This window comes from Glycine max, chromosome 10 (genome assembly GCF_000004515.6).
Source record: "Glycine max cultivar Williams 82 chromosome 10, Glycine_max_v4.0, whole genome shotgun sequence".
NCBI classification, from domain to species: domain Eukaryota; kingdom Viridiplantae; phylum Streptophyta; class Magnoliopsida; order Fabales; family Fabaceae; genus Glycine; species Glycine max.
In genome coordinates, this window is record NC_038246.2 from 32,872,330 (window position 1) to 32,883,624 (window position 11,295).

General features: G+C 27.8%; 1 pseudogene; it reads left to right on the forward strand.

Annotated features, from left to right (window-relative positions):
• The first annotated feature begins 9,729 nt into the window (after nt 1–9,729).
• Nucleotides 9,730–10,988, forward strand: LOC100792459 (DEAD-box ATP-dependent RNA helicase 18-like; annotated as a pseudogene).
• The last annotated feature ends 307 nt before the right edge of the window (nt 10,989–11,295 follow it).

An 11,295-nucleotide genomic window follows, 5' to 3' on the forward strand; every position in this document is an offset into this window, starting at 1 on the left:
TCTATATTTGTCCGGTCACATAACAATTGTTAATTTACACTTAAACACTTGAATTTCAAGCACCTCAACAGTGATCACACTATTTCCTTTTAAAGTGTCAAATAGATAGTTTTTTTATATAATTACTCGTTATTGTATATGTCTGATTTAAAAAATAAAACATAAAAAACGATATATAATAAGTTGAAAAGTTAATAAGATAAAAAATAAACACACTTGTTAAAGTTAAATCAACAACACATAAAAATAATAATAAAAATAATAATAACAATAATAATAATCATAATAATAATAATAATAATAATAATAATAATAATATAACAAAATTAATTAATTAATTAATTAAATACAAAAAGAGAAAGTAAGGAAAATTTCTAATTTTCATTGCACTACCGACGTGATTTGTCTTTCGTGTGAATCTCAGCATTAAAGTTGGTAGAGTATTTCCAATTACAATAAATAAGAAATTTAGAGTATAATTTATTTTCACCCATAAATATAAAGAGAAATAACTAAAATACACAGAAAATAAAAAATATATAAGTAAACAAAAATGCAGAAAATCAACAAATAACATAGAAACATCTAAAAGGATTAAAAAAAAACAAAAAAGAAATAAATAAGAAAAGTAATAAGATAAAAAAAAACACTTGTTAAAGTTAAATAAACAATACATAATAATAATAATAATAATAATAATAATAATAATAATATAATAATAATAATAATAAAAAGAAAAATTTCTAATTTTATGCACTACCGACATGATTTGTTTTCCGTGTGAATCTCAGTATTAAAGTTGGTAGAGTATTTTCAATTACAATAAATAAAAAATTCATAGTATAATTTGTTTTCACCCATAAATATAAAGAGAAATAACTAAAATACACATAAAATAAAAAATATATTATGTAAATAAAAATGCAGGAAACAATCAGCAAGATAAAAATAGAAACATTATTAATTAACTAAAAAAAAAGTGATTTAAAAATAAAACATAAAAAATGGTATATAATAACTTGAAAAGTAAATAAGAAAAAAATAAACACACTTGTTAAAGTTAAATTAACAACACATAATAATAATAATAATAATAATAATAATAATAATAATAATAATAATAATAAAACAACAACAACAACAACAAAATTAATTAATTAATTAATAAAATACAAAAAGAGTAAGTAAGAAAAATTTCTAATTTTCATTGCACTACCGACGTAAATCTCAGCATTAAAGTTGGTAGAATATTTTCAATTACAATAAATAAGAAATTCAGAGTATAATTTGTTTTCACCCATAAATATAAAGAGAAATAATTAAAATACACAGAAAATCAGAAATATATTATGTAAATAAAAATGCAGGAAACAATCAGCAAGATAAAAATAGAAACATTATTAATTAACTGAAAAAGAAAAATGTGATTTAAAAAATAAAACATAAAAAAGGATATATAATAAGTTGAAAATTTAATAAGATAAAAAATAAACACACTTGTTAAAGTTAAATCAACAACACATAATAATAATAATAATAATAATGATGATGATGATGATGATGATGATGATGATGATAATAATAATAATAATAATAATAATAATAATAATAATAACAAAATTAATTAATTAATTAAATACAAAAAGAGAAAGTAAGGAAAATTTCTAATTTTCATTGCACTACCGACGTGACGGGTTGCTTGATTAGTTCAATTATACTCACATTGTATATGTATTTAAAAAATAAAACATCAAAAAGGATATATAATAAGTTGGAGATTTAATAAGATAAAAAATAAATACACTTGTTAAAGTTAAATCAACAACACATAATAATAATAATAATAATAATAATAATAACAACAACAACAACAACAACAAAATTAATTAATTAATTAATTAATTAATTAAATACAAAAAGAAAAAGTAGGGAAACTTTCCAATTTTCATTGCACAACCAATGTGATTTGTCTCCCGTGTGAATCTCAGCATTAAAGTTGGTATAGCAGACATCAATTATGACATTGACATACAAATAGATAATTTTTTTATATAATTACTCACCATTGTGTATGTCTGATTTAAAAAACAAAACGGATATATAATAAATTGGAAAGTTAATAAGATAAAAAATAAACACACTTGCTAAAGTTAAATCAACAACACATAATAATAATAATAATAATAATAATAATAATAATAATAATAATAATAATAATTAATTAATTAATTAATTAATTAAATACAAAAAGAGAAAGTAGGAAAACTTTTCAATTTTCATTGCACTACCCACTGATTTGTCTCCTGTGTGAATCTCAACATTAAAGTTGGTATAGGAAACATTAATTATGCGCTGAAGGACCACAATAATAAATGTTAGAAACATTACTTAGCCTTAGTTACCATCACAACAACTTTAACGAACAAAGTACAATTTAGGTACATCGTCATCAAGGTTTAGGTACAAATTTGAATGGGACAAATACGAATAACTACGTACCTATAAAATGCAATTAAGTATTGAAACATAAAAAGCTAAATATTAATAACTAAATAATGGTGAGAATAATAAAATTAACAAAACAAAAAAGCTGAATATTAATAACTAAATAATTGTTCAACAACTAAATTAACAAAACATTGTTTGAAAATTTCAGCAGTCCAAGTATGATCTGTGGATATATGTCTTGCTTTGCCACATGTTTGTTGGTCTAGTGGAGGAAAGAAATGTATGTCAAACTGGTAGCTACGATCAGAGGCAAAAAAACTTGATTATAGAGGAGTGTTGATGTCTAAATTATTGATGAATTCAAACAAAACATGATTGAACTTTTTAAGTTTAAAATGATCAAAACCATTTTCTTTGTTTTGATTTTTTAATTTAATGGTTGGCTTTTTTTTTTTAATTCAAGCTAATCCAATAATAATAATAATAATAATAATAATAATAATAATAATAATAATAATAATAATAATAAATTACACTTACATTCTCTATATTTTTTTAGTAAATTATAGTATTGCACCCAATACTCTTCTGTTATTCGATCTTACAAAAAATCCATTGCTTTCTATGTTTAACACCTAGTATCCCTCCCCCCAAACGTAATTGATACTATTAACGAAAAGAAGACTTATTATTGCACTCGCACCTCTTCTTCGTTAATTTTATTAGTATTAGTATAGTATTTATATAAATATATAAATATATAAATATATATATATATATATATATATATATATATATATATATATTTTTCACGATTTTAATGTTATTAATTGAATTTATATATACATTTTATTTCATCATTTTTATTCGGCTGAATTAAATTTTATGAAATTATATTACAAAATATAAGTTTTTATTTGTGAAATACATTTTTTTTACCTACGCATATTTTTTAATATATAATTATATAATATTAAAATAATTATTTTACCCCTCTCTTAATTGTTTGCATTCATAAATAATGTGTTGCTGTAAGAATTGCTCAATGCAAAATATGCATAAAAAAGAAAAGCAAAATAACAAAGGAAATTTTAAAGATACCGAAAGTAGCTACTAATGTAAAGTAACATCAAACCAAATGGATTAAATATTGAATATTGTCCATACTCTGATATGATTTTAAGCCTAGCGCATGAGACCCCTATAATAGCCTAACCAAGTTTGTTTTTTTCTAAGATCTGATTTTATAAAAAACCTAGATAAGTGGACTTAGAACGTATCGTTTCGATTAGTTCAGCTATTTTTTTTAAGATTAAAAAGTAAAATACTCAAAAAAGTATTAAAAAATTATTTGTATTTTTTTCAAACTATTTTTTAATGAATAAAAGGAGTTGAATTCTTTCCATTTCTACTACAAAGGTTAACATTTGCTCTCTTTCTTTTTCCTTAATATGTTCTCCTGCTGTTCAACAAAATATTTCCCACGTACACACGCATAATTTGGAAAAAATACAATCGTCAGGCCATTTATGTTCTCATTGATTTTTTTTTTGATATCCCAAAAGAGATATTAAAAGAGAAAAGAATTATGAAGATTTTGGAACTGTTTTTTTTTTTAACTCATAAAATTATCATGTCATTTATCTTCTCATTTATTGATTTTCTTGTTTTTTCAAATTAAGAGTGATTAATATTTTTTTTATTAAATATAAATTTAAGTGATTGTTACGCTTAAGAAAAATATTTTGTATTAAGGTTCATATTTGTAAACTAATCAAAGTTACTCATGCATATACACAGATTGTTCCGCTTACCTTTTTTTTCTTTTCTAATATCTCTTTAATAGGCTGATGTGCTGCAGTTACACACAAATTTTGCAGTATAAGGACAAGCATCAAATATTGAATAATAGTAACATTAATTTCAAAGAATAAAGTAATAGGAAAAAGAACACTAGCAACCCGTCCAAGGTTTTGAACATAAATTTTATCAAAAGAACTCAAGGTTATTACAAATGCAGCGTCTCTATCCTCTTCTTCAAGACATTTAAATCTGTATCTATGCTGGTGAATCTCCCTGTTGATTATTGATCATGGTTATTACAAATAATCAGTCTAATAATGCAAAAGAAAACCTATTTAAAAAAAAACACTATTGTATTGTATAATACCTGAAAGAGAATAAGAGATTAAATAATGAAATTGAACTTTAATCATCTGTGACCCTCATGGAAGTACCAATTTTTTGTGTATGCAAGTACCTATTTTGGAAATTTCATCAGTCACCTAATTTACTTCCTATTTTGAATCTGAACAGCAATGTCATTTTGATGAACAAAGCCATTCACAAATTCTTCGGCCATAGCGGAAAATACTCGCAGAGAAAATGAAGGTTAAAAAAAATTAGATACCAAGCTGTCGTGAAAGAAAAAAAAAGGAAAAAAGAAGGAAATACCTGAGGTCAATGTGCTGCGGTAAAAACTCGTCCTCAGCAACTTGCGGACATGGAGCTGGAATCGCCTGCATGAATGAAGAAACAAAAAGAATAAAAGGAAAAGAGAAGAAGATTCAGAAGAGAAAGATGAAGAAAGAGAAAATTGAGGTAGAAAATGCAATAATGGAGAAAACTCAGGAGAGAAGTGATGTTTCCCTTCCCATCATATTCCGACATAGACAACAAAATAACAAATATTCTCCTCCCATATGCAATAAGGGGAGATTTTCTTATTTAAACAAAAAATCAACAACACCACCAAAAAAAACAAAAAAAAACATTAGATACCAAGCTGCAGTGAAAGAAAAAGAAAAAGAAAGAAGAAAATACCTTTGGGGGGATTGTGGGTTATGACAGCGATGCCGTTTTGATGAACAAAGTCATTCACAAATTCTTTGGCCATAGCGGAAAATACTCGCAGAGAAAAGGAAGCTTAAAAAAAATTAGATATCAAGCTGTCGTGAAAGAAAAAAAAGAAAAAAAGAAGGAAATACCTGAGGTCAATGTGTTGCGGTAAAAACTCGTCCTTAGCAACTTGCGGGCATGGAGCCGGAATCGCCTGCATGAAGGAAGAAACAAAAAGAATAAAAGGAAAAGAGAAGAAGATTCAGAAGAGAAAGATGGAGAAAGAGACAATTGAGGGAGAAAACACACAGAGAGAGAAAACGTAATAATGGAGAAAACTCAGGAAAGAGAAGAAAGAGTAATGGAGAAGACACGCACAGTTTTGAGTATTAAGCGCAATTAAATCAGCCGTTAAATCCGCCAATTAGCAAGCGACATGTGGCGAAGGCAACAAAAAAATGATAGAGTGAAGAAGGAGGAAGGGCAACGTGGGGAGAAAACTCAGGAGAGAGAATAAAGAGTATTAAGCGCAATTAAATCAGCCGTTAAATCCGCCAATTAGGAAGCGACATGTGACGAAGGCAACAAAAAAGATGATGGACTCAAGAAGGAGAAAGGGCAACGTATAGGAAAAAAAATAAAACTACACATGTCAATCCTACAAAATTTCCAAAATTCCAATTCTGTTAACTAGGGGGACACGTGTCACAGCCTCAGCCATGAACATTTTAGTATATTCCACATACTTCAGTGTTAGTATATATATAGATAAATATTGAATATAGATATTAATTGATGATTGATTGACTACATATTTTTATTTATTGTCAAGAGATACAACACTTAAAAGATTATGATTTTCATTTTGGGAATAAAATGAAAAATAATCAAATTATATTAAAATGTAGTTAATTACAATTAGTTGTTTATTAAATTACTTTAAGAAACTAAATGACCTTTGCTGTCAAAAAAAAGAAACTATGATCATAATTTGATATATTCCATTTTTTAATGATTACTGCAATAAAAAATGTTGAGAATTCATTTTTTTTTTTGAGAAAGAGAATTCATATTATTAATCTTAACAATAAGTACTTGAATCAAACATGTTATTTATGTTATTATATTTAACAAACAATTGCCATCTCTATTGATATTATGTGTGAGAAACCGAGATTCACTGATTTTTCTTCTTCTAATTCTTATTTTTCTTGGAAATATATGTTAACCATATATACCAGCTTTTGATAATAATAATAATGATAATAAATCAATATTTTCTCCTTACTTGGTTTCAATCGAATCGTCGGTTAGTTATGGTGTGCACTATTTGTATATAATATATTTAATATCAAGTTATTAATATATTTATTTATTTATATATAATATGATACTTTATTATTTACTGTAAATTTGTTATAAAAAAAGGACATATTTCAAAAATTAAAATTAATTCAATAATTAATATTATCAATTGTTGAACATGGATTAAGTATTTTTAATGTTGCTCAATTACCTTTAAATTTAAGATTAAACTTTGCTCATATTTTTCTACAAGTGGAGTGCTACAATTGTAAGTAAAAGAGGGTATAACAACAAGTAAAAACTAAATTCCTGAAATTATAAACATTAATATCGCGATTATATTAATCTCTGAAACTATAAAATAATTATCCAAGTCCTCAAAATTATTAAGTAACAACCATTTTTTTTCCCACGTTGCTAAACCATATCGTCTTACTTTTTAAAATCAAATAATAAGAACTATATTAATAAAAATAAATCAACGTTTAGTTCCCTTAAAAATTATTATAAATTGTCGTTTATTGATTTAAAAAATATACTTATAATTGAGAAGCTAGTTTGATATATTTCCTGAAATAAAATGGATGAATCTCAATTTCTCGATAACAACTCTTGTTTATTTTCAACATTGAAGTTAATAATTATTCCAAAGTAACACATTACTTGCTTGGAACCACATGCAGAAAACTCTTAGAAAAAGAAATTGTTCATAAGTATATCTTAGGAGCAACAGCACTTGGAATATGTAGGTGAGAGTATGATGCATATCCCTTTCTCATAGTTTAAGAATTTACAATGGGCATCACAGCCTTCAGTGTTTTTGCATGATCCAGGAGTAAAAGGACAGGTCGGTTGGCTGCTCACAGCTGCATTAATTTTATGGATAGTAGAAAATCGAAATTATGAATAATATATAATAAGGAAAATTAAAAAATTATAAGAAAAAACATTGCAGAAATAAATCTCTATAGCTGTTTTGTAATTTATTTGTGTACATACCATGTGAAAATAGAACGATAATCATGGCTGCAAGAATAACTTTCGGCAAAATGATTGAGACAAGTGAACGAGCCATTCTTATTCTTGTGTATGATACCTTCTGCCACCTGGGATCTTGTTTGTTGTGTCTGGTTTTATACTTTCCATCCTCTATATATAAGTAAAATAGGCCCAAGTATTAAATGTAGAATTCAATTGTAATATCAGTTTAAAATACACCCACTACTTATAATCATTATAACCGTCCTAATAATTATTCTTAAAATTTATTGAGCAAATTAGGCGCAACAGCACAAGTAACGTTTATTTGGGTCTCATATCCGGGTTTGATAGAGTAGGCTTTGAACCTGGCGACACAATTAGCGTTTTTTTTTTTTTTTTATCAAGTTAGTATTGTTTTTTTTGAATGTTTGAAAGGGTTCTTGCTTACTTATTAACTTTTAACGTGGAACAATTTCTATTTAAAGACATTATATCACATATTGATTTGCCTTTGTCAAACTCGATTATGTAAATTTCTGGAGGTCCGTAAACTCGACTCGTAGAATATATTAATATTTCTATATATAAAATTGTAACTAAATATTTCAACCCTAAAATAAATTAAAATAATAAACTTTAGCAATAACTCAATAAACTAATATAGTTCACACCCAATCAAACATAAATTCATATAATATAAAATATAAATTCTTAAAATAAAAATATTTAAAAAACATAAAAATAGATCAAATGTTCATCAATCCTCTAATTAAATCATCTTCAATATCACCACCACCACCATCATCTTTATTTCCATCATCTAGAAGCTCTTCTTTGGTTGAGAAGTGATATTTAACATTGTCATTCAAAACCAAGTTGTCAATATCAAATGCATTCAAAGTTGGATCACTTAAACTTTCTCTAACCAAGTTAATATTGCTTCTACTATCACTTTCACCTAGATGCTGCTCAACTTGGACATTGTCTTCATAAAAAATATGATCTCCCTCTTATGTTATCCACTCATCATCATTCCATATTTTCAAATGGAAGATCAAGTAACAGTTTTTCTTATTTGTTTACTTTTCAGCTTCATGTTTTACATCACATAAACTAAGTCATCTTCTTTTAATGCAAGCGGTTTCTCCTCTTTGTATGATCCTATAAATAACATAAAACCGAAGTTCATGACTTAACTCCGAGTTTGGTCCGATTCTACTGAGTTTACTATCGATTCTACTCGATTTGCGATTCTACTCACAATTTTTAACTCGTGAAGGCATCGGGGAATCATAAACTCGTATGTTTTTACAAGTAAAATCATGATTTTAATAACCATGGCCTTAATTATATATATATATATATATATATATATATATATATATATTAAATTGTTTTTAAATTTCATATTTCATGAGCCATATTTGTTTTAAAGATATTAATTGCATCTCGTCACTACTAAAAAAATATTTTTTACAATACACATTCTAAGACGGTTATGAGAAATCGTCTTAGAATGTGACACAGTGACAATTTTGTAATTACACGAAATGAAAACCATGACGATTTTACATAAAATCGTCGTGATTTTTGCTCCCTCTAATTACAAAATTTCCACCGCGTCACCTTTTAAATTCGTAGCTCACCCGTGCCTGCCCTCTTCTCCATAAACCCTACATCCCACCACATCCTCTTCGATTTCCATCCCCTATCTCTTTCTCCTTCGCTTCTTCTTCCTCTGCACCATCCTTCTCCTTGGCCTCCTCTTCCTCTCCCGCACCTGCATCTAGCACGCATCCATGGATTCAGAGTTCCCCAACAAAGCGTTAATGAACACGCGTTTTTCTCTAAGCCCTATCACACTCTGGCTTCAAGTTCTGCACCCCCGTCAAAGTCGCCACCATTCCTCTGCTCTGCAGCTTTAAGGATGTCAACGTCAATGCTGCCACCGGTTTTGGCAAAACCCTAGCTTTTGTCATTCCTCTTGTCGAGATTCTATGCCGCTCCTCTTCTCATCCCAAGCCTCACCTGGTTCTTGCATACTCTTATTATTTCTTTGAACAATGCAAGCATTGTGCTATTCAAATTTATAGAATATGCGCATCCCTGAATACTTGTGTCATTGATTTCGAGAGAGAGAAATTATTTTTAAGGAAAATGTTGAATAGGGTACTGGATTTGGTGGATGTTGTTGCATCTTGCTTCAGGATCCTTGGTCTTCTATTCTAAGCATGCATTAGTAGAGGGACGCAGATTAATGACTTGATGTTGTAAAGTTATGTGATCTAGCTGAAGTTGGAAAAATATTCCAAATAGAGTATTTGATTTGACTTTTTTTTTATTTACTATTTTAGCCAATTGACATTATTTTGATTATTCTTTTAGATTTTTATTTTGGATGAGGCTGATAGACTCTTAGGTATGGGATTCCAGAAGCATATAACTTCTATTATTACTCTCTTGCCTAAGCTTCAGAGAACTAGTCTGTTCTCTACTACTCAAATTGAGGCTATTGAGGAGCTTGCTAAGGCAAGATTGAGGAATCCTGTGAGGGTTGAAGTTCGAGCAGAAAAAAAAAATCAAAAAATGGTTCTGCATCATCAAAACATCCAGAATCTTCCAAAACACCTTCAAGACTTCACATTGTAAGTCTTACATTCTTACTAGAATCCATTTAGTAAGTTTCATGTACTACTAATAGATGCATAATACAGTTTATGTTTATCCTTTGCTAATATTGATCTCCTTATCCTTTTGAGTTTGCAGTACTTGGAATGCGAGGCATATAAGAAGCCATCACAGCTAGTACATATCCTTATTAATATTTAAGAATCTCTAAAAAAAATTATAATGTGAGATACACATTGATAATTAATGATGTGATTTGTGCAGTAGAAGAGTATTTTATCATACCCAAAGCATCATTTTGACTCTAATGCAGATATTTCATGACTTGTGCTAGCGTTGATTATTGGGGAGCTGTCCTAATTCCTTGTCTTTCTCTTTTGAAAGGCTTCTCCTTGAATCCCCTGCATGGAAAGATGAAGCAGGTATAGTTTTGGTCCTTTTGGATGTCAGCATTTTTCAATATCGAAGCATAATATTCTATAAATAGGCATTGTTTTTCTTATTTCTAGTTATTTTGTCAGTGTCTTACCATTTACATACTAGATTATTTATTTATTTTGCCATATAGTCTGCCAGGGAGAAAGCACTAGCTTCATTTACATCCCTTTCAAATGGAATTCTTCTATGTACCGATGTTGCTGTTGATAAATATTTGTGTTTTAATTTAAAATTTATAAATATATATTAATTCTATTTTATAAAATAAAATATTTACTTTAGATTTTCTTAAGATTTTGTTTTAATGAGTCAACTAGTTTGTTATGTTTGTTGTGACAACTGTAGGTTGATTTTTCAACGGTCATATTTTGTTGTTGCAAAATGGCTATATATTCTCTTTCCTCCTTTCTAAAAAGATGACAGAACTACAGTCTCATCTTTTTCTCCCAAAATTTTCTATATCTTCTCTTATAAAATAATTTATTTCTTGAGAGTAAGAGCATTGGTGTTCATAAGGTTCGGGGATCCTTTCGTTGCACACGATCGGAACCAACGGGTTGTCGTATCTTGGGAGAGGAGTGCAATCAGAATTTCTTACCCGTGCAATGGGGGCGTTTTCTCTCTAAGGATAGCGTTTACGCGCTTCAACCCAGGCTA